Source organism: Dermacentor andersoni, chromosome 8, assembly GCF_023375885.2.
Source record: "Dermacentor andersoni chromosome 8, qqDerAnde1_hic_scaffold, whole genome shotgun sequence".
Taxonomy (NCBI): Eukaryota; Metazoa; Arthropoda; class Arachnida; order Ixodida; family Ixodidae; genus Dermacentor; species Dermacentor andersoni.
The window spans coordinates 83,273,738-83,295,757 of record NC_092821.1 but is presented as its reverse complement, the minus strand read 5'-3'; the positions used below and the strand labels follow the sequence as shown (position 1 = coordinate 83,295,757).

The 22,020-nt window shown below is 46.0% G+C and overlaps 1 long non-coding RNA gene across 1 annotated transcript in view; it reads right to left on the bottom strand.

The window, feature by feature from the left end:
• Positions 1 to 21,426, bottom strand: part of LOC140219832 (uncharacterized) — a 92,723-nt gene extending 71,297 nt beyond the window's left edge. The window contains exon 1 of the long non-coding RNA XR_011896069.1: positions 21,260 to 21,426. This is a non-coding gene — a long non-coding RNA (uncharacterized lncRNA). The remainder of the gene's footprint in view (positions 1 to 21,259) is intronic.
• Positions 21,427 to 22,020: the final 594 nt, after the last annotated feature.

Genomic DNA, 22,020 nt, shown 5'->3' with positions numbered 1-22,020 from the left:
TTTTCCCCAAAAGGGCAACAGATAACTTGGTTGTGCATTTGTTTCGTTTGTGATCAATAAATATTGATTCTAGAACTCCTGTGGTGTGGCGGTATAGAGCAGAAAGAACGATTGTTTCATCACAAAGACCAGAACACAAGAGGGCTTATGGAAGCATTATTTATTGATCACGAAGAAATATTCATAAGGAAGATTGCTGTGACCCTTAGTGGGAAAGAGTTGCTGCAGTATTTCTCGTTAATATCAATTACCGGACAAACCTCTCAGTTTTCATGTGTTTGTTAGTTTTTTACGCACCTGTTTATACTACAGGGCGTATTTCGGTCCTTTTTTGTTGTGCCGGGCTGTTTCTGCTGCGCATCCATGGCTTTTTCTTTGTGAAGTCGGCCAGTGTGTTTGAAATCTTTGTCTTCACGAATAAACTTCTAGTTGAGTCAGCGTTCATGTGCGTTCCTACCATAATTCATCCTTGTCGTCTCTGTTTGGGTGGTTGTGAAATATAAATGTACACCGAATTGGCGAAGTGTCCATAGAATTGATATATGAAGTTATTTGCGCTGTTTATGTCAGGAAGAACGCTATAGGGTCTTATCTTCTCTTTGTTTTTAAAACAGAGTACATTTTTCTAGTTCAACTTAAAGGAGTCCCCTGAGGAAGCCAATAAGAGTGGTGGAAACTTCTTTTGTGTGTAAGATTTATAAATTTCATTCATTCAAGGCATGCCATGGCACATGCCTGATTGTAGGTTGCAAGCATTCGTAGTAAGATCTACTTTTCGGTTCTCATGACGCTTCTTTGTACTGTGCTGCATTCTCCCGGCACATTAACCTTTTTTATGGTCTAAGTGCATGCGATCTTTTTCTATATGTTGGAGCGAAAATTGTGAGCTTAAATATGCATATATTTCATTTTCCTTGTAATTTTTTTTCAACACGAGTGCTATAGCTCCCTCCACCTTTCAGTTACTGCTTAGTACCAATTTTTATGCAACCTTTATGTATTTTATGCAGCAAAATTCTGGTGCTATCCTCCGAAATTGAGGTAATTGGTGTTTCTTATATTCATTTTTTGCGTTTTTCACTGTCTCACCAATCTGGCTGTCGAGTCATTGGAACCTTTTCTCATCCTTTATGACTTTTTGGGGTACTTGATACTGAAAGTGCAGGTGACCATTTATTTGGCTGTTTCGAATTGTGTTAGCCGTGTGTTACTACGAATTTTCTGTGCTAAATAATTATTTTTTCTCTTATCGTTCAAGGTATTAGCCTTGCCTTATCTCTTTATTGACTGAGGTACCACCTAATTGCTGGGCATAAGGAAAAAGGCCCCAAAAAGTGCTCTAATGAGCTTTGTGCAAGTCCAGAAAAATTACCTGAAAATGAGCTCACTAAATTGAGCAAATGCCACCGACAAACTCTCTGTACCCCAAATTAACATAATCAAATGGTGTACTGTTTGTTCTTGACTTGTGCCAGGGAGATAAGCTGCATTCATTACACAAAAGTTTTACAAGTTTATTTCCGAAGAAAGCAAACCTGGCTCGTGAGAATCATATGATTCAGGTGTTCACCATGCCCGACAACTTTCAAAATGATGTCTCGTCAAATAAGAGATGTTGAGTGATGTTATTTTATAAAATAATTGGACAAAATGAAAATATATACATCTCGAAGCCAAAGCTCAGGCAAGTCTACTTTGGTACTTCATTAAATTTTAATCGCAGTGAAAGACGTGTGCTACAGCTTGTATATATTTACGTGAAGTCATTTGTTATAAGTCTGTTATTTCGCCTTCTCACAGTCAGCCGTAGCTCTTCCTGTGATGTGTTTGTGTGTGAAACATTTTAATGTAAGATATTCAGATGTCTTCTGTGTATTCAAACGCAAGCAGCTTGAAGTGTTCATGTGTTCAAAGTTGGTTGTTACAAGGGTATGCTTAAGCCCTGCCTTTTGAGTCGCTTTGCCTTCTAGTCATAAACTTAAGTCAGAAGTGAAGACCACAATGGTCGTTTTGATTGAATTCATAGGTATAGGTTTTTTCAGATGTATTTACACTGCTAGAGTGCTGTACGTACTAGCCTATGTCTCCAGGTTGTATGTAGTGGTGCCTTATGTACTGTAATAATGTTTCACGTGCACTCATCTCTAGTGTAAATAAATAACGGTACTTCAAGCTTATCAGTCTCTCCTTTGATTTTGTTTGTGTTTGGGAAAGTTATGAGCAGGCACCGGGGCATGCAAATGTGAACAGCAAAGCAATTTCAATACATGAATAAAAATCCACTAGCCCAACGAAACATCAATCATATTTCAATGGTGACTTCTGAAATCTCAATGCCATCTCAACTGTGCCACAATGTGCTTTTCAATGCTGCGGCAACAGTAACTCATCAACAGGTCAACAGATCTACCACAACGTCAGTTCAACGCAGAATCAATTGTAACTCAACAACCATTCAACAAAACGAACACAACGGGCCGTCTAAGCACTATCGACTTTCAATGGTAACTTAACAATTATTCAACATTGAGGTACCCAATGGTGTTCCAATTAAATTTAAGCGCCCAATATTCAAGATTCCTCAACACTCAACCCAACAATTCTCCAACAAACTCTCAATAGTTCCCAATAGAAAACTCAACTTCGACCAACGATATTTCAATGCCTTCTCAATATTTTTTTGTACGGGTACGTTGCTCACAGCTAAAGCCGGTACAGCTGCGCAGGCGTAAATTGACAAACGTTTTAGTAGAGAAACTGCGCAAGTTCTGTCCTGGGAAACTGCATTTCAATCGGATTAGAATCTCGCTGTTTTACAAGCACATGAAAGGCTTAGCTTTCAAAAAGAAATTACCACGTAAACTTCTTGATGTTACAAAAAATAATTTCATCACATTGATAACTGTCGTAGGTAGAGAAAACAAGATCGCTTGTCTTGATTTCATGTAGCCCATGAGTTGCGATCGTGACACGAGTGTTGATCGTATTTTTGTTCTTCTCGGAGGCGAGCCTTAAACCACAACATAGCGATGCCAGCGTTAAGAAACGGGAAAGGAACGTGCATTTATTTACGCTCAAGGGTAACTAGGCGCTCAAATATTGAGCGTGCCTAAAACGTCTCCTCTGTTTCAAATCATAGTCCCGTTTTCCCCTTCGCGACCATACTCCACGATCACCTTGCCGGATAAGTGGTGCGATTGCTCGCATCTTAAGCACTCGGGCGATTGATGAAACACCATCGCGCCCACGTAGATGCAATTCTCGTTCACTGCCCGGGTCGCTGCCTTCCTTTGCGAACGAGCCGTTTCCGGTCTTCGTGGAATTGGGCCGACACTTTCGAAGACTATTGGTGAGTTTGTCGATGCCGAGCTTTCATGAAATTTTGTTGACGGGCCTGGGACTATTCCGGGCCAATATCCCGCGTGGCCTCTGCGAACACCTTCCTTCACTGCTGTAGAATTTTCCGCCAGAAACGCCGCCCCATCACCGCCCATGTGACCACTCAGGTGCTGGAAAAGGCGCTCACAATGGCGCGCAGCAGACGGCGCTGAAGGGCGTCAAGCTCAATGCTAAACAGGGTTTCGAGGAATACCAGTTCGTAATTAGGCGCCCCGTCACCCTAGTCCGGTGGAAATATAATTAAAGGAAACGAATAGCAAGCTGTCACAACAACATGCATTTGTCTCATTTGAATTAAAAATTGAGCACTCATCGCTACTGTGCTGTATTGTTCATATTTTATTACGCTTGTTTCAGCCCAAGTATTATATTTTCTCCTATGTACAATTTGGCAAAAAAATTGCTGCACTTTTCTAATGCAATTTTTTCATACATCTTGCACAACCCTGACAACGGTAATGCAAATGGAATGCGTTTTCACTGGCACTAATTGAGAGGCAAGAGGATGTGTGGACTGCCACTTTGTTTAATTATAGTTATTGCTGAAGAATATAAGATCATAAAGCTCTCTCATGGAAATAATTTTGTTTGTGAGTGATACCTAGACCATCTTCAAAAGCGACCATACTCACAACTGCGCGGTCACTTATTAGGATTTACCACATGAAGTATTGGTCGGTGAATGACACGAATGAGCGTATGACGTGAATTAGGACAAGTAGACGTTCCTTTGCTACCAGCACTCCGATGTCAGCAACTTTATATGGACAATGCGCATGAAGAATGTTCTCCAGTTTCTGAAAGCCGACTTCGACGACATTTCAAAAATGTTCCATTCCGTAGAACTCGAGCGATTGCCCGTCGGTTCTACTTCAGGTTAAGTGAAAGTTGCTCCAAGTCAGAGTGGGCACATACCCAATTCACTCATCTCGCTGGTCGCTAAATTGTTTCCGTGAAAGGCGTTCATTGAAAAGCGCCACATACCCAATGCATTTGTAGTGCAGCTTGCGAAAGCGTCGGATTGCTGTCATTGAGGAGGCCTTGTGACATGGATTCGATTACGCGTGCCACCGGAGATATTTATTGGATTTTTAAGCGTTAGCAGGCTTAGGGTCCTCGCGCATTTTCTGTGGGCTGTCTGCCTATTTATCCATTATCATCCCGCTACGTATGTTAGTACGTGTGCTTAACACCATTTTCCCGCCTGCTTGGCTGCGCAACAAAGAGATTGGTTACGTTCGGCTATTCATCGAACACCTTTCATGCCAACGTTTTCGAAAGCTGTGCAAAGAATAAATACACTAGCTATCTTCCGCTTTTCAATGAGCCTCTCGAGAACTTGGGTTACTGAGTACGTGGCACAAAGTGCACGGCAAGCAGGAGAATAATTATCGGCGTTCCCAGGCCCCGGAGCACTGCAGTTTTAAGGTTTAAGGGCCCCGTGTCACAGAGAATCCGGTGTCGGCTTCCAGCATAGGAAGTCGTTCCGGCAAAACAATTTTCGAACAACTCATTACCAGGCCGTCCAACTAGCGCAATGAAGTTACTTAACCAATTGTATTTCTCAAGCTAGAAGACGTAGAAAAATCGTAAAGTACGACATACGCACAAACTACAGACATGAGAGCCCTCGGATTGTAATTTCAATGTAAGAGAAAACAAATTCTGTTGCGCGAAAACTCACACCCCTTTTCCTTCGTTTTAACCATTCGTAGACCAGCGACGGCGCGTTAATATCTAGGAGTCCACGGAACGACGTGCCCGCTTCCTCGAAACCCTTCTAGATGGCGCTCGCTTCCACCGGAATGCGGATGACGCAAGAGGCCACGTTTCTACCAGAGAGCCCGCCTTCGTGCCTATCATTTGCCGCGGCCGTTTCCGGTAAACATCACGGTTAGCCACGCTGTCATTTTGCCCGAAAGCGTGAGAAGCAGTCAGAGATATTTGAATGCTTTCGCGTTCCACTCCCAAAGGCGATGCTCAAGCGGCCTCCTAATTGTTTCGTCTGGCACGGCACGCGTGGATTTATCGGCAGCGTCACTGGATGGAGTAGCGTGGCCACAAGACGGAACGAGAAAAAAGACTAATTTACGCTCGGCGCATTTTTACGCATTCGCACGCAGCGGCGTTTCCATGCACCTCGGAGCGCACGCACAGGCGTCGCGACGGCTGCGCTAGATTGCACCCAGTGTTCTTAGCGAAGCGCGAAATGCGAGTCCCGTTGTAGTAAACGCCTCACATATATTTAACTGTTTTCGACAGTGGAGACAGGTTGTGTTGCTATATTGATCCAATGCTAACCCTTTACCGCCGACAGTCATCGCGAGATGGGCTCTGCCACAATTCTTTTATATTCCTTTTTTCAGTTGAATCTACGCTCTCAAAGTAAAAAATTTTAGTGTGTTTTGTAATCGCCCTATAGCGTAGCTATTGTAGTGTTCTCCTTTACCACTACCTAATCCATCTGCCGTCGAATACCAATGTGCAAGGTTTACGACATGAGCTGAATTGGGGTGAGCAAGAAGCGGTAACGGTAACTATGGAACAATAACGTCATCGCAAAATCTCAGTCGTAACTCCGTCAACGTCCGTTGTCATCCTTCACGCTTCTTGACACTCTCGTTTTTACGGCAAGTTTGATGGCGCATATCTTCAATATGGCGTCATTATGTCTGGCAATTCATTCCAAGTGGACACGCCCCACAAACTCACCGGCTATAATTGGCAAATTGATATATAATAAATATTAGTTCAGAATATAATTAGTGACGTTTTGTTAATTACTTGACTGCGAGTTCTGATATTCTTGCTAGTAATGTCCGCTTCTCTGAATAATTAAAATCAAGGACTAGAATTATGTTATCTGCAGGCGGGTTATTTTTATCGGTTCGGTAAAACTTAAAAATGATGGCCCTGCAGAAATGGGCTCATCATATATGCATGCAGTCGAAATCAGGCACCCTATTCAAGCCTGCACCACTGTCACAAATATTTCCCATCCGGTAGCCTCCTTTCTTGGAAAGTATTAAAGGGATGTTCGTGTAGCTGTGGCTAGGTATATAGTTGTATAAGGACGATTTCTTTGATACGTTCTGAAGATTTTCCATGACCATTCATTTTAGCTACTAAAAATTTCTGTATAGTGCGTCTTTTTAGACGCATACAATTATTTTCGTAACTCACCCGATATTGTGCCCATTACCAATGGTTGCTTTATCCACTATTAGGGGACAGTTTCCACGGCACGTTCACCTACTTCAGTTGAATTGTCATTAGGGAGAATTCATTATAGTGGCTCTCAGAATTTACAGTTCCCGCAATCTTGCAAGGCCAGATGTTCACGTTGGGGTGCATTATTGCAATTGGGGTGTAATTGGTGTCACATGCTAAAGCTATTAGCACTTTCCTTCTAGCTCCAAATGTTTTGTATATAATAAATTTAAAATTAATATATAATATAATATATTTTATCGTATTTTGTTTCTCCAATAAGTCTCACGGGCATGAGCCAAGAGTTTAGGCGACAAAAAAAAAGCAGAAAGAATTAAAGCTGCCACAGAGATGTTTGCTCAGCCGTGCAGGAATTTATAGATGGTTCCGGAGGGTTTTCTGAAGTTGTTCATAGGTTATTTTTATTCATTTGATCTGGACCATTTGACTAATTTGAGAATAATAGAAGTGGCCTAGTACCATCCAAATCTTGGCCAATCCCCCGCGGTAGGTGTATGCGTTCATTGAAGAAAAACCAAACCAAACCCACGTCAGTGATCTACGACAGGGGTTGTACCTCACCGCGATTTTCTTTCTCGTTTCGGTTTTTTCTCGCTCCCCCTATCCTTTAACATTTACCTCCCGGCTTCTTGACCAATCGCCTGTAATGGGTAAGCGCCACAAATGAGGAACAACCAAGCAAGCAAGCGACCGGCGATCAAAGGAGAAGAAAAAGAAGCCAGGACTCAGCGAGGTCTCAGCCACGTGGTCACGGTTGCACGTGGTCACAGTTGCACACCCCACAAGTTGTATTTGTGCAAGCACAATTAACACCTTTAAATGTTAGCCTTAGAGAAATAATTCCGCTTCATAGCTCTACAGGATCGCTCAAAATTGAATTTGCAGACATTTTTCCTAACAATGCAAAATTTCTGCCCACAACATATTTGAATGACTGTTAAGAAGAATATTTCTTGTAAACGGTCAGTGTGCTTTTCTACCTAAATTATTCTTGGAACCGGAAATGGTGTCCTAACCGGAAATTCGAAGTTTCATTCACTAGGCTGCGTTGCCGTATTCCAACACTTAATTTTTACTTGCACATGTGTGGTCTGGCGGTATCCTCTCTATGCTACCTCTGCAATGAACCGGAATCTATAGATCATTTTTTATTATCTTGTCGGCGATTCTCTGTTCATCGAAAACTATGTCTAGAAATCCCACTTCAAAATTTAGGATTGCCTTTAAACAGCACTCCTATTCTCTCCCTTAGAGCAACAGTATTGGGATACAGCCACAGCAACGTATGCCTAGCCATTTATAATTTTCTATGTGGCACCCCGAACGTTTCCCTAGCCCGGACTGCCCTCTGTGTGGTGATTATGCGGACTTCGAACATGTCCTGTGGGGCAGCGCCTCTGCCGGTCCCCCTTTCACTCAAGAGGAAATGATGAAGCTAATAAAGGCCCAAGATCAGACCTCTCAAATCCTGGCAGTCCAGAGGGCTCGCGAGAGGGCCGTCAGGTTTCACCTGATGGTCCCCGAGTAGGCCTAGCCAGGTGACGTGGAGCTTGGCTAAATCTATAGTGGACCGAATAAAGTTGTTTCTCTCTCTCTCTCTCTCTATGTGGCACAAAGAGAATGCCTTGTTAATAGTTCTAAGTTTCCACAATTGATTTACTTCTACTTCAGTCTACGAAATTCAAATATATAAAAGCACAAATACAGAGTTTAAATCCTTCTAGTATTCTTGTTGAAAAATTTAGCTTACCCAAGATTAAGTATATGTTTTTTAAAAATTAATATTATTTTTTTTAGTATTCCTATCAACGCAAGGCTTACTATAGTATTGATCACTAGTTTTACTCATGTATTCACAGTTTATTTTTCATCTTGGATTATATATTTATTTTACTTTTTGTGTTAGTTATTTATTAACCAAATCCTTTTATTCATTCAATCATATTACCACCCGATTCGTGGCCTATCCCCCATAGTGGGTTTGTGCCATTTATTGAGGATTCATCGTCATCATCATCAGCCACGGCGTTTGCTCAAGGTTACTGCAGGATTAGGCCTCTTTCCAGTCACTCGAGTGAATCTTCGTGATTGCGGCCACAGAGATCGGGTAAGTGAACTTTAATTATAGAGCTCAGTGTGCTTCGTCTTGTAACCAACGACGCCCCGACAGGTGTGACATTAAGCCATGCCGGTGTCGTGCTTAGCGTTGTGCTTTTAAAGGCACTGAGGCACGCTGTGCTGGGCATACACCACCGACAATACTTTCTTACTTCCCAGTGAGATCAATACGACAAAAAAAAAAAAAAGAGCAGTGATATGTTTGTTCACAACACGGCTTAGCTAGTATGCGGTGAGGCCACAGCACGCGCTCTGAACGCGGATTCTACGCCGAGCTATAAAATCCGTTTGTGCGTGAAGAGCCATTGCAGCTCATGAACTAGAAACACATTCTTTATTGCGATACACTGAAGTAAAGCTTGCGGGAGGAAGGGAACCGGTCGGGTCAAAAATATTGGTCACAAGAAGAGCCATCTTTAACCCAAAAACGCTTTCAGCTATGGTGTGACTGCTCTTAAAGGGCTCTTAAACATCCACTGATAATGAAAGAAAATGGGGCTCCCACGCTGTGAAGGTGGTTGGCTAGCGAAGCTGTGGTATCACGTGATCATATAGAACAATGTGACGTCACCTTGAACTGGGTCCTATCGAGCCTGAGCCCGACGCTGTTGTGCATACTGACGTGGCTGTTCCTTACTTCGCTCATCGTATTCGCGCTGCTCTTCGGGAGTCCTAACTATGCATGGCTCTTCCATAGCGCTCTCACAAGGTTTTCTATTTTTTTTTACATATGAAAGTGCAGTGACGTCACTCTCTGCTTTCTATGCTACATTTGCCGCTTCTCTGCAACTGCCTTCTAAGGAACTTGGAAGTTCGGCTGCGGAAGGGAAGAAATTCCCGGATGCCAGTCGTATACAGCTCCGCTGTTTAAGAGGAATTGCGCGCAGCTCTCCGGACTATATTGGCTTTTTCTTCACGCGCCGTGACCCTAACAGTGCCAAGTGTGTGATGTCACCAAACCTTGAAGATAGCAAAGAAACCACTTACAAGGGACATTTCCGATCCGCCTGCTAGCACACTATTACCATGCACTCATACGCCGCCCCTGTTCGTCTCTCTCGCTTTCTTGTTGTGCCCAATCAACTGTTGTCAACTTGTGTTGTCTGTTTTCCACCGCTCGTATGGCATCTAAAGCGTGTAGCCAAAACGCGCGAGTCCTGATGAGTGGAAGTGAATCGTTTGGTCAATCAAGAAGGATTGACAGGGTGACGTTCAATACTGACGTAATGAGCACGTGTCTTCTAGATGAATGCAATTGTAGCGGAAGATAGCGTCCGTGGGGGACGTGATGAATGCGACACTGAAATCAATCGCCCGCCTTCGGGATTCGAGTGGGTTAGGGGCCCTTTAACAACAACAGGAGCCAATGAGGGGCTTAAGGGAATGGGCTCTTTTTGCTCGGGCGCGCAACAGTGCTGTGAAGATTTTAAGTGCGGCTTCGCTTCGCTTCAATAGGACGCCAGACGCTGGGTGACGTGTCGACCGGGAGCACTGCATTACTCATAATCACCAATAGCCAATGTGTAAGGAGCAATCACGCAGTGTTTTCCAGCAGCAAACAGCTCTGCATTACAGCTCGTAACATCAACTGAATATAGTACATGCATTTTTGACGGGCTCTAAGAAAGCGTCCTCAACCTGTTCACAGGATCTTAACGAGTTGCTTTGCATTCAAATGAAAGGAGTGATTTTGCTTTTTAAGTAAGAAAAAGCAGCGCCTTACAGTTGAGGGCCAATGCAATTTGAAGATTACTTCCATATGAAGAACTACCAGATTAAAGCGTAGAAAAATAAAACAAGAGAATAAAAAAATTCGCCTGGCTGCTGAATGCGCTATACATTGGCTTCGTGTCCTGTTTCCTGTGTTGGGGGCTGTCCTGCCGCATCCTGGTAAGATTAAAGGACATACAGCTTGAACGTAGAAAATAGGCTACCGAAGAAAGATTACGTATTGGTACTGCTCCCGGCTTAGATTACACAGTGAAGCCGGCCAAATTCTCAACCAATGCTTCAAGAAGTGCATAAAGCGTGAATCTATATTATTTTACAATTCAGCAAATTTTTTTCTATTTTTTCACTTTACAGGGGACGCAACGGAATAAACGCGGGAAAGTGGTAAGTTTATGCATAGATAACATAATATCCATCCTGCACCACGCATGGTCGACAAAAGAAGGGTTCTGGATTTCCAAACGCTTTTCCATACTTTGTCCACTGGGTTTCGTGCAGCGCCAAGTAGGTCCATTTGAAATCTAAAGTCTGGGACATTGGCGTTCCCAACTTGATTGATCACAATCTAAACGTTATTTTTTTAGAAATATGTACAAAAATATTTTGGCCATAAAGGCAATAATTACGAAGATCACGGACACTCATCGCATATTCTCACGACAGTGTCCACGTCTGCCACATTCTTCTCACTGAGTATAGCGCAAATACGTGTCCTTAGGTTGCTTACAATGTGTGCGCAACACCTTAAGCGTTTCTGTTCCCGCTAAGGAAACACGCAATAAATGTTGTAATAAAATATGCCGTTCTGTGCGCCAAAACCAGGATTTTATTATAATGCACGCCGAAGCGTGGCACGATAGATTAACTATGACAACTATGTCATCCATGACCTGTCTCGAATGCGTGGGACACGGACGTTTTTGCATTTCGCCCCCATCAGGATGAAGCCACCGCCGCGGGAGACTTGATCCCGCTTACCCATCACAGCGGCTGATCCAAAATACTCATTTAGGATATATATATATATATATATATATATATATATATATATATATATATATATATATATATATATATTGTCGCGAAGCACTTTGAGCAGTAAGCGTTCGCGACTAGAACGTTGGAGCAGCGACGAGAGGTAGTGTAGCGGACCGAGCACCGAAACAAGGTTGTTCTTTCTCGTCGTCGTTGTCTCTCTCCTAGCCAGAGACCCACTGCTCCCTATATTACAGTACAGTTTTCTTCCCCGCGGAAAAGGAAGCCGTCCTGGCGGCCTACGGGTAGGACAGCACAGGCGGATCATAGTAGGGCTTGAGACGCTGGGCGCGCACAATTTCGCGTCCACGATGGCGCTGATCCAAAGGTAGCTCGAGGGGTTAACACAATATAGTCGACTGGAGACGTTTGGTTGATCACACGGTATGGGCCTTGGTACTTCGACGGGAGATTCGGTGACAGTCCAGTAGTAGAGGCTGGAACCCGCAGCCGCACTAGCGAGCCAGGAGCATAGGATACAGGAGCATTGGAACTTTGTCGATGGTGCATCTGGCGTTGCTGGTCTTCTGCCGTAAATATACGGGAAAGCTTGCGACACTCTTCTGCGTGGGCAGCAGCTTCGGATAGGGTAGTTGTTTCCGTGGAGTCAGGGCGATACGGAAGGATAGTATCTATTGTGGAAAAAGGTTCGCGTCCGTACAGCAGAAAGAAGGGTGAAAATCCCGTGGTAGTCTGCGTGGCGGTGTTGTAAGCTTAGGTCAGAAAGGTAGAACATGGTCCCATTGGGTTTGGTCGGATGCAACGTACATGGCCAGCATGTCACCAAGAGTGCGATTAAAGCGCTCGGTCATGCTATTAGTCTGCGGATGATACGCAGTAGTGGTGCGATGAATGATGCGGCATTCTTTAAGGAGAGCCTCGATGACGTAGGAGAGGAAGACGCGGCCTCTCACTGAGTAATTCCCTGGGAGCTCCGTGGCGAAGGATGATGTGGCGCAGGAGAAACCAGGCGCCGTCACGTCCAGAACCGCTTGACAAAGGGGAAGTTTCCGCATAGCGCGTAAGATGGTCGATGGCCACGATTACCCAGCGATTGCCACCTGATGTGGTTGGCAGAGGTCCATAAATGTCGATGCCTACTCGATCAAAAGCACGTGCTGGGCAAGGCAAAGGCTGCAATGGGGCGGTTGAACGACGAGGGGGATCTTTACGGCGTTGGCAAACCAGACAGGAGCGGACATAATGATGGATGAATCGATACATCCCCCGCCAGTAGTCACGAAGGCGTAGACGTGCGTATGACTTCAGTACCCCTGCATGCGCGCACTGGGGATCGTCCTGGAACGCTGCGCAAATATCCGAACGCAGGTGTGGCGGGATGACAAGCAACCATTTGCGACCGTCCGGGAGGTAGTTCCGACGGTACAAGAGCCCGTCGCGAATGGAGAAGTGATGTGCTTGGCGACGTAATGCGGGATTGGTAGTGGGTGTCGATGGGCCGGACAAAAAACACAGCATGGACACAATCCATGGGTCTTTCTTCTGCTCCAGAAGAATATCCGTGGCAGCAAGGGAAGACTCGGACAATGAGGCCTCCGGGAACCTAGCCTCGTCTGTTAGTGGCGAACGAGACAAGGCATCCGCATCCGAATGTTTTCGGCCAGAACAATACAGCACGCGAATGTCGTACTCCTGCAGTCGAAGGGCCCATCCAGCAAGACGACCGGACGGTTCTTTTAAGGACGACAGCCAGCACAGCGAATGGTGATCAGTTACGACGTCAAACGGGCGGCCATAAAGCTACGCACGGAATTTGGTTACGACCCAAATTATAGCCAGGCATTCCTTTTGTGTGACAGAATAGTTCGATTCAGGTTTAGTGAGTGCACGACTGGTGAAGGCAACGACGTACTCATCGAAGCCAGCCTTTCTCTGAGCGAGAACGGCCCCAAGGCCGACGCCACTGGCATCCGTGTGTATTTCAGTTGGAGCACTTGGGTCGAAATGGCGCAGGATTGGTGGTGACGTCAAGAGACGACGCAGCTTTGTGAAGGCGGCATCGCAATCCGGTGACCAGGTTGAAAGGTTATGGCCACCACGAAGAAGCTGCGTTAAAGCTTCTATTATAGTGGCAAAATTGTGGATTAAACGGCGAAAGTATGACGCTAATCCAATGAAGCTGCGCAGTTCATTCAAAGTCGTTGGTCGGGGAAACTGGGCAACAGCTTGTAGTTTCGCCGGATCAGGGAGTACACTTTCATTCGATACGACATGGCCGAGGATGACCAGCTGCCGGGCAGCGAAGTGACACTGCTTCAAGTTAAGCTGGAGGCCAGCATCGGCGATGCACTTTAGGACGCGTTCAAGTCGAATTAAGTGGGAAGGAAAGTCCGGTTAAAAGATAACGATGTCGTCCAGATAACACAGGCATATCTGCCATTTGAGGCCGCGCAAGATGTTGTCCATCATTCATTCAAATGTGGCAGGCGCATTACACAGCAGGCCACATGGCCCTCACGGTGAATTCAAATAAACCGTCAGGTGTGATGAAGGCCGTTTTCGGACGGTCTGACTCAGCCACTGGCACTTGCCAGTACCCGGATCGTAAGTCTAAGGATGAGTAGAATTCGGCGCTTTGGAGGCAGTCTAGCGCGTCGTCAATACGGGGTAGCGGATAAACGTCCTTGCGTGTCATGTTATTAGGTCGCCCGTAGTCCATGCAAAAGCGAATTGTGCCATCTCTCTTTTTTTACCAGCACTACAGGAGAAGCCCAGGGACTGTGCGAAGGTTGTATGACACCGCGTTGGAGCATGTCTGCAACTTGCTCAGCGATCATGCAACGCTCCGTGGCGGATACACGATACGGCTTGTGGCATAAAGGCGCATGGTTGCCGGTGTCGATGTGATGTACAACAGTGGAAGTACGGCCTAAGCGAGATTGTTGTAGGTAGAATGACGTGCGAAAGCGGTCTAGAAGATGGACGATCGGGGCGTGCTGCGCTGGAGTGAGGTTGGGATCAATACACTGGTAAAATGTTGGGTCACACGGCGGCGTGGGAGGAGAAACTTGAAGGGCCAGAGCGTCAACCGGAGGAGAAGCCGGGTCGTCAGGCACATCGTAAAGGAAGCTTGGCTCGATTTCGCCGGCATAACCAAGACACTCATTGTGCAGCAAGCTAGCAGGGCAAAGAAACAGGTTCGATACATAAAGTGCGCTGGAATCTTGTCGAATGGCAAAAAGGCAAAAGGAAGCAAGAAAGGATGACGGCGAGCCACAAGCTTAGACGGCGTGAAAAGAACTGTGGAGTCGGAAAACCCAACGCAGGAAACGGGTACAAGTGCGGCAGAGTATGGAGGAATCTCCGTGTCGGCGGTGACGAACACACGCCCGGAAGTGTCATCAGTATCTTCAAAAACGTTGGTGCCGAATGGCGACAGCGCAAGTTCAGCACGGGAACAATCTATAACGGCATGATGAGGGGACAGAAAGTCCCATCCTAAAATCATGGCATTGGAGCAGCGAGGCGGAAGAAGGAACTGAATAAGGTATAAAGCGCCGCTTATAACAACACGCACGGTACACTTCCCTAAGGGTTCAATCGGCGCAGCGCTTGCTGTACGTAGTGAAATGGCTGAATAAGTCGTCGCGACTTTTCTAAGGGTAAGACGAAGTTGGTCCAAAATCAATGATGTTGCTGCTTTCGTGTCTACAAGCGCATGAACGGCAATGTCTTCTGCATAAACTTCAAGGACGTTCGCAGGAAAAAATGAGGCCTTGAGGAGTTCGCTGAGATCGCAGTTCTTGCCTCCGGAACTGCGGTCCTTAGTTTTTCTCTCGGATAGCTTCAGGACGACGGATAAGCGGCGACAGAGAACGCCGACGGGGAGACGGATACCGACGGGTATTGTAGGGTCAGGAAAGAGGAGACGAGGCTTCTTCGAAGGGCTGAGCGGCGGTAGCAGAACGGGACGGAGAGTTGAAACCGTTACTTTGTGCCCTCGGAGAATCCGAAGGATACCATCCACGCCGGCGGCAAAGCCGTGCTACATGCCCAGGTAGGCCGCACGAATAACAGATAGGCCGATTGTCATGAGCGCGCCATGGATTGAGAACGGCGGGCGGAGACTGTTGGAAATATTGGCGAGGTGGGCGCACGGGCTGCTGTGGCGGCCAGTAGCTGCTTGGGGAGGCAGGAGAATATGTTGAAGCTGACTTCGGAGGTGAGGGAAAGGCGCTGGTAAGTCTTGATTGATTACCTGCAGAAGGAGGCCTTGGATTAGCGACAACGGCAGCGTACGTAAGTGGCACAGGCGTAGGAGGCGGTTGATGAGCAAGTGGTACTGCGTTAGCGACTTGTTCTTGTATCATGAGACGGAGATCTGGAGACGAGCACGGCTCTGAGGCTGCAGCGACTGACAGAAGAGAGAGTTGGCGCACCACTTCTTCTCGTACATATTGCTTGATTCTCTCGAAAATTTTTGAACTGCAAGGAGCAGAAGTGACACCATCACTCAGAGCTGAAAGCACGACGTCCGGAGCGAGTGCTTGGCCCGTAGAAAGGCGTTGTTTGCCCAGCTCCTGATAGCTCTGGCAAAGCGTTATGAGGTCGTTGACTGTCTGAGGATTCCTTGCCAAGAGCATTTGGAAGGCGTCATCTTCTATGCCTTTCAATGTGTTCTTGACCTTGTCATCTTCGGTCATATCTGGGTCGATATGTCGGCAGATGTCAACTACATCTTCAATGTAGCTCGTAAAAGTTTCCCCCTTTTGTTGGGCACGACAGTGAAGCTGTTCTTGAGCCCGAAGTTTGCGCACAGCAGGGCGACCGAATACTTCTTGAAGTGCCGTCCGGAATGCTGTCCAGGTGGAAAAGTCAGCCTCACGGTTGCGGAACCAAAGATGGGCGACCCAGGAAAGGTAGAATGGTACGTAACCAAGCTTGTCGGCTTCAGACCATTTGTTGTGGGCACTCACTCGGTTGTATGATGACAGCCAGTCCTCTACGTCATGATCATCAGTGCCATTGAATTTGGGAGGATCCCGTTGGCGTGGCGCACCAGGACAGACGACTGGAGGCGGTGCCATGGGTGGCGCAGTAGGACTACTCTCCTCAGGCATGGGAGATGTGACAGGGATCGTCCGGCTTCGGAGTTCCAGGTTTGCAAAAAGTCCAGCACCTTCCACCAAATGTCGCGAAGCACCATGAGCAGTAAGCGTTCGCGACTAGAACGTTGGAGCAGCGAGAGGTATTGTAGCCGACCGAGCACCGAAACAAGGTTGTTCTTTCTCGTCGTCGTTGTCTCTCTCCTAGCCACAGCCCCACTGCTCCCTATTTTACAGTACAATATATATATATATATATATATATATATATATATATATTGGCTGTTTCCGTAGTTCCAGCGCCAAACGCGCGGCATTATTGTGATTTTTTGGGGCCATTTAGACTTGCGCGATTGTTTCTCTTTGTCATGCATGAAGAGTGCTGTCACATCTTTCACTTTTTATACAATATCTTTCCGCCGTTCGTATAAACGCGTTACCTCGCGGAAATAAATTCCACAGCCGCAATCACGAGCCTGATGACGCATCAAGAGCCTTTTTTATTTTACTGGGGGACGTGCTCGTAATCTCTGGATTGGTGGCGTTATGTTGTCCAGCTTGAGGCGTATTCTTCCCAAGACATCTAATGGTTTTTTTTAAACGCCGTCTTTATCCACGTTTATCTACTGGAAATGGGTCTTCAGTGTTAATACCAAATCTGACCGTAGCTGTACATCTACATTATGTGATTTCAGCCGCTGTGCTTTCTTTTTTCAGCACTGGAAGTCCTATTAAGAAAAGAAGGGCACAGTGAATAAAGTAACATAAATAATGATGATGACAACCATAATAGTTTACGTTGTCAATATGCATGGTGATGAAGAGGAAGGTTCCGACAGCAGTGCAGTAGACATCACAACTTGTAGACATCGTCAGAAACCGCTGGAACGCTTCAAGCAGAGAATCTTCAAAACGTGCGAAACACGACTTTTATGACGCGCTGAGCGAGCTTGTGTTGATGAGCGACAGTGCAACAATTCTGAATACAGCCACACCGAGCTGCGGCCTGTGGGCAGTGTGAGAGAATTTCTTGTGGAGATGTGCCCATTAGCTGGTTAAATCGCTGAAGAATCTACACTCTGTTTTGAACAGACAGTTATTCCCTACCGAAAACAGTGTAGGCAAGAAAATGAGTGTTTTGAAAAGCTTTTTGGTTTTTTTAGCGCTATTGGAAGACCTGAGCGAAAAAAAAAAAAATCAGCGATCTATACAACGTTATGAAACCGTAATGTCTTTCCCGCATGGGTGTGGACACAAGCTGCCTATATGCCTCGTGAGCTGCACGCAGGCATTTTTTTAGTGGCCAGCTGAGCTAACATATGGTGTCCTCCTTTGTACTTACCTTTGAAAAGCGTAATTGGTTTATAAAAAGTGTCCACAAACGTGGAATATGAAAGCGAACAGCAAAATTTCCAAAACGCGCTTGCAGCCATGTTCTTTCTTTAACTGCCGCCCGGGTAGCGATCTGGTGCCCCCCTTCGGAAGTTCAATACATCGTGGCCACGGATCAAGATAGCTGCGGAGTCGAGTCAAACTTCACGAGCCAGCGTGCGTGAGCGGCCATTGTGCGTCACACACATGGCGAGGGGGAAACCGGTTTCGAGCACCCTGCGATAGATGGCACACTTGGTGATGTCGACCTAAAGCCCCTGAAACTTCGTAAATTAGCGACACTCTCCTCCTCCACCTTCACTCCTCGTTTCTCCTCTCTTTCACGCTCCCTCCTCGACCATCGCACCACCTACACTGCTCGAGCGTAGCGACGGCCCCAACATGCGCTCCTCGCCACTCCGTAAACGCTTCTCGAGCAAAAATGGAGCTGAAGCAAGGCGCGTGGGCCCACGTGATTCTATTAGGCCAATACCGGCGCGGTGGCGGCCTCGGCCAGAGCGCGCGTGGAGGAGGCGACATTATTCAAAGCGCGGCACTGCTTTACGAAGTTTGAGGGGCTTTGTGTGGATCATAAGGTCCCTCTATAATTTTTGAGGTAGCGACATCTGCCGCGCACCCACCTAGGAAGTTCCTGTAGCAGACGGCGCCCACGTTAAACCACGGCGCAGCGACATTCACGAGGTGAAATCATATCTGCACAAACGCGGATATAGAACCTACTGGTGCTTGACTGCGATGAAAAGCGAAAGAAGGGTCCTGACTGCTAAAAGTAGCCTTTTAATTTGCAATGAGCGCTGAAAGAAAAACGCTCGAGAGCGGAACGAGTGCTTGATCGCCTCGATTCCGCATCTTGACATTTCGTTCGTTTGCGCTCGAATTAAATTACATTACATTCTCACAGCGTAAATTATCTTCATCTAGTTAAGAAGAGCGGAAAGTGTTGACTTACTTGCATTTCATAAAAGAGTCGAAGCACTTGACAATGAACAGCACGGAGTCCGAGCCGAAGATAACGAGAGCCGTGTTTCGTGTCTGTCTGCGCGAGCCTTGGTGATCGCTTGCGCTTGATTCTCTTTGCTCTGTGACTTCTTTTGCTTGTAAGTTGGCGGCGTACAGATAGCCGGTACTTTTAACGAAGAATCCGTGTAAAAAAGAAAGCTGACAGTAGTTCTGGCCGAAAAACTTTCGACATATCGCCGCTGAAACGTGCTATGCTCACGGCAACTAAACAACATCCTGTGTGTGTGTCGAAACGAGTGCGCGAACAGACTTCTTGTCGCTGACTGTGTCTGTCGTGTAGCGATTACTGGACGACTGCTGTGTTTTGTGGATCAGTGCTGCGAGCCAGTGCAACTGTCGTGGCATTCTAAAGCGGCCGTATGGATCGTGACAGCGAGTCTCCTCGGTCGTGTTCAGGCTGCCAGCGCGCGATCTAATCTCGCGGCACACCAACATTGAGCGTAGTGTGCGCGCATGTGTGAATGCGGTTCCCCGTTCTCGTAAACCGTGCGACGTCGTCACGTAAACTTGAATCATGACGCGCTTTGTTGTCTTTATGCCGCTTCACCTCCGTGCACCGCTAAAGCCCCGTAAGAATTGCAGGAACCTTTTACGAAACTTACGTGGATTGGCCTGGCTATATTGCACTTTGTTTTGCTGGCAATCCGTGCATCGCTTCTGACATCTTTCCTATGTTAATTTGCAGTTGTGTGTTTTTCAACAGTAAAATGGCATCGTCGGTTACTGAACCTTCTTCGAGTGTAGACGAAGCTTGGAATTAACGAGCTCACAGCTGAATGTCATGTAGTTTGATTTGTTGAATTCTATTTTTATTATCTGATGTCCAGTGGGAGAGGCTATGCAGTATTTGGTTTTAAAAGCAGAACATTGCAGGCACTTAGGAATATATTCATTCACATGTTCAATGCACAAAATACGATTAGAATATGCAGAATGTGAAATGACTTTTTGGACATATTGTAAAGCGCAGTTAATAACGCGCGCACAAACACACGAAAGCCTAAAAGTAGAATTCACTGCTGAAATTGACGAATGTTTATCGCGCGTAACGCAATGCGGTTATTTGTCAGCCAGTTAATGCGCTTATGCCACACTATTTGCTTGCTTGGTAATTCAACGAATGCATGTGCTAAGTCAACGGGCTCAAAGTGCACTACAATCAATAATCTCCACACAACTCGGCCGTCAACAATCATGCGCGCCAATGAAATACTATCACAGCTCTACGCACACGTGTGCACTTTTTCTGAAACCTTTGTATAGCTTTACTTTACTCGCATTGCCGTGCAGTTATCGACGCTTCAAAGTCTTTCGGTCCAATTCTGTGTAACCATACTTTTCTTCTGCTTAGGTTCTGTTTGCCTGCGGGGCACAAAATAACTTCTTGCTGTCCTCCGTCCAGTTTCGGCACCCACGCGCACCGTAACAAGGCATTTTGGCCCTACCGGAGGGAAATTATGGCAGCAAAGTGAATTGCACAACAGGCGAAACGCGCGCTCTTCGCCCGGCGAGCAGGAACTTTCACGGCGGGAAAGGGGCGGAGCCAGGTCACATGTCACCGATCAGCCTATTGCTGGCGTCGTCGACTGGATAAGAGCCTTACCTTACTTTAAACATTTTTAAGGGATTTTAGTCGATAAGCGCTCGCGGTGCAGTGTAACCCCATGGTTCGCGTCCCAGAGGCAAGATATCGAGCGCTCCGCCGCACGTCGTGTGCTCACCTAGTCAGTTGTTCAAGCACAGTTGTGTGTGGAAGCCACGCGGATAATTATTTTGTGCCACGTCCTTATGCTATCCTTGACAAAAAATAAAGAAGCTGCATGTACAGCAGCACCTGCTATGTCCAGCACTTTTCCAAGTTTGGCGATGAATAAATCAAACACACCATGCAGCTGACAAAAACCTACAACACGGGCGTGTTCTCAGAAACATTCTTAGCAAAATGGCGTACCCAGGAGCTCTGTGCGTTCGGTATTTATATATTTACAAGTGCAAATGGTACTTTACTTTTAGAACTACGCTGGGTGCTAATGCCTCAATGTACGAGCCATTGCTGATGGTGATTGTTTTTGTACCCCTAGTCAACTTTTGTTGTATCACTGGACCAGACGCCGATTTCCTTTTTCGGGTACGAGACATTTGCAACGAGCCTCTCAAGGCTTTTGTCTTGATGGGAAGAAATAGTCAGTTCCCTTGTTGCTATCCTCAGAAAAAGCGTAGTTATGGCGTACTATTTCAAGCAAAAAAATGATGTTGCAAATACTCACAGCCAGCAACATTTTTATTGAGAAGTACCATGGCCAAAATTATAAATGCAGATCTCATATTTGCCATGAGCATTGCAGGCAGGTTCACAGAGCCGCACCAGAATGAAGAACCGAAAAACCACTTGTGTCCTAATTTGGCTGTAAAAGGCAACAGCAAATATAGGCATCTCACGGAAGCCGCATCTACAAAACTACTTTTTTGGGCTAGAAAGATGGCTCGAGTGCTTTCTTTAAAAGGAAACTGTGCAAATGGCCTTAGCTTACAGACAAATATTCCTTCATCTGCCCAAATACAGCTGCAATAGACTTGAATAGCTTTATTGTTCTAATAAACTCTTCAGCGTACGTAATGGATATGTTTTGTTTTTAACTAGAAACCACTTCTTTATTTTAGCAGAACGATAGGTGCAAGGTAAAAATTTTCCCAAAACCAAATCAAAGCAATCCATAGATAAACATTATGAAACATCGTTCCAGCGCACAATTGAACACGGACGAGAAGAGAAAGACAACACGAACGCCGGACTTCAACTGAATTTTGTTCATGGACAACAGGACTTTATGTACACAGGGGGAGGGAGTGGGGAGCTGCTAGTGCGCAGGACCTCTCAAAAATATTTCTTTGGTCTAGGCATCAGTCATCAGAAGTGCCGAACCAAAATAAGAAAGCAATGAAAGCAAAAAGTGAGAGAAGGGGAAAAAGAACCTTTCCCTCTCTTTTTTACATCACTCAGTACAATCTTGCTCATCTCCCGCCCTAC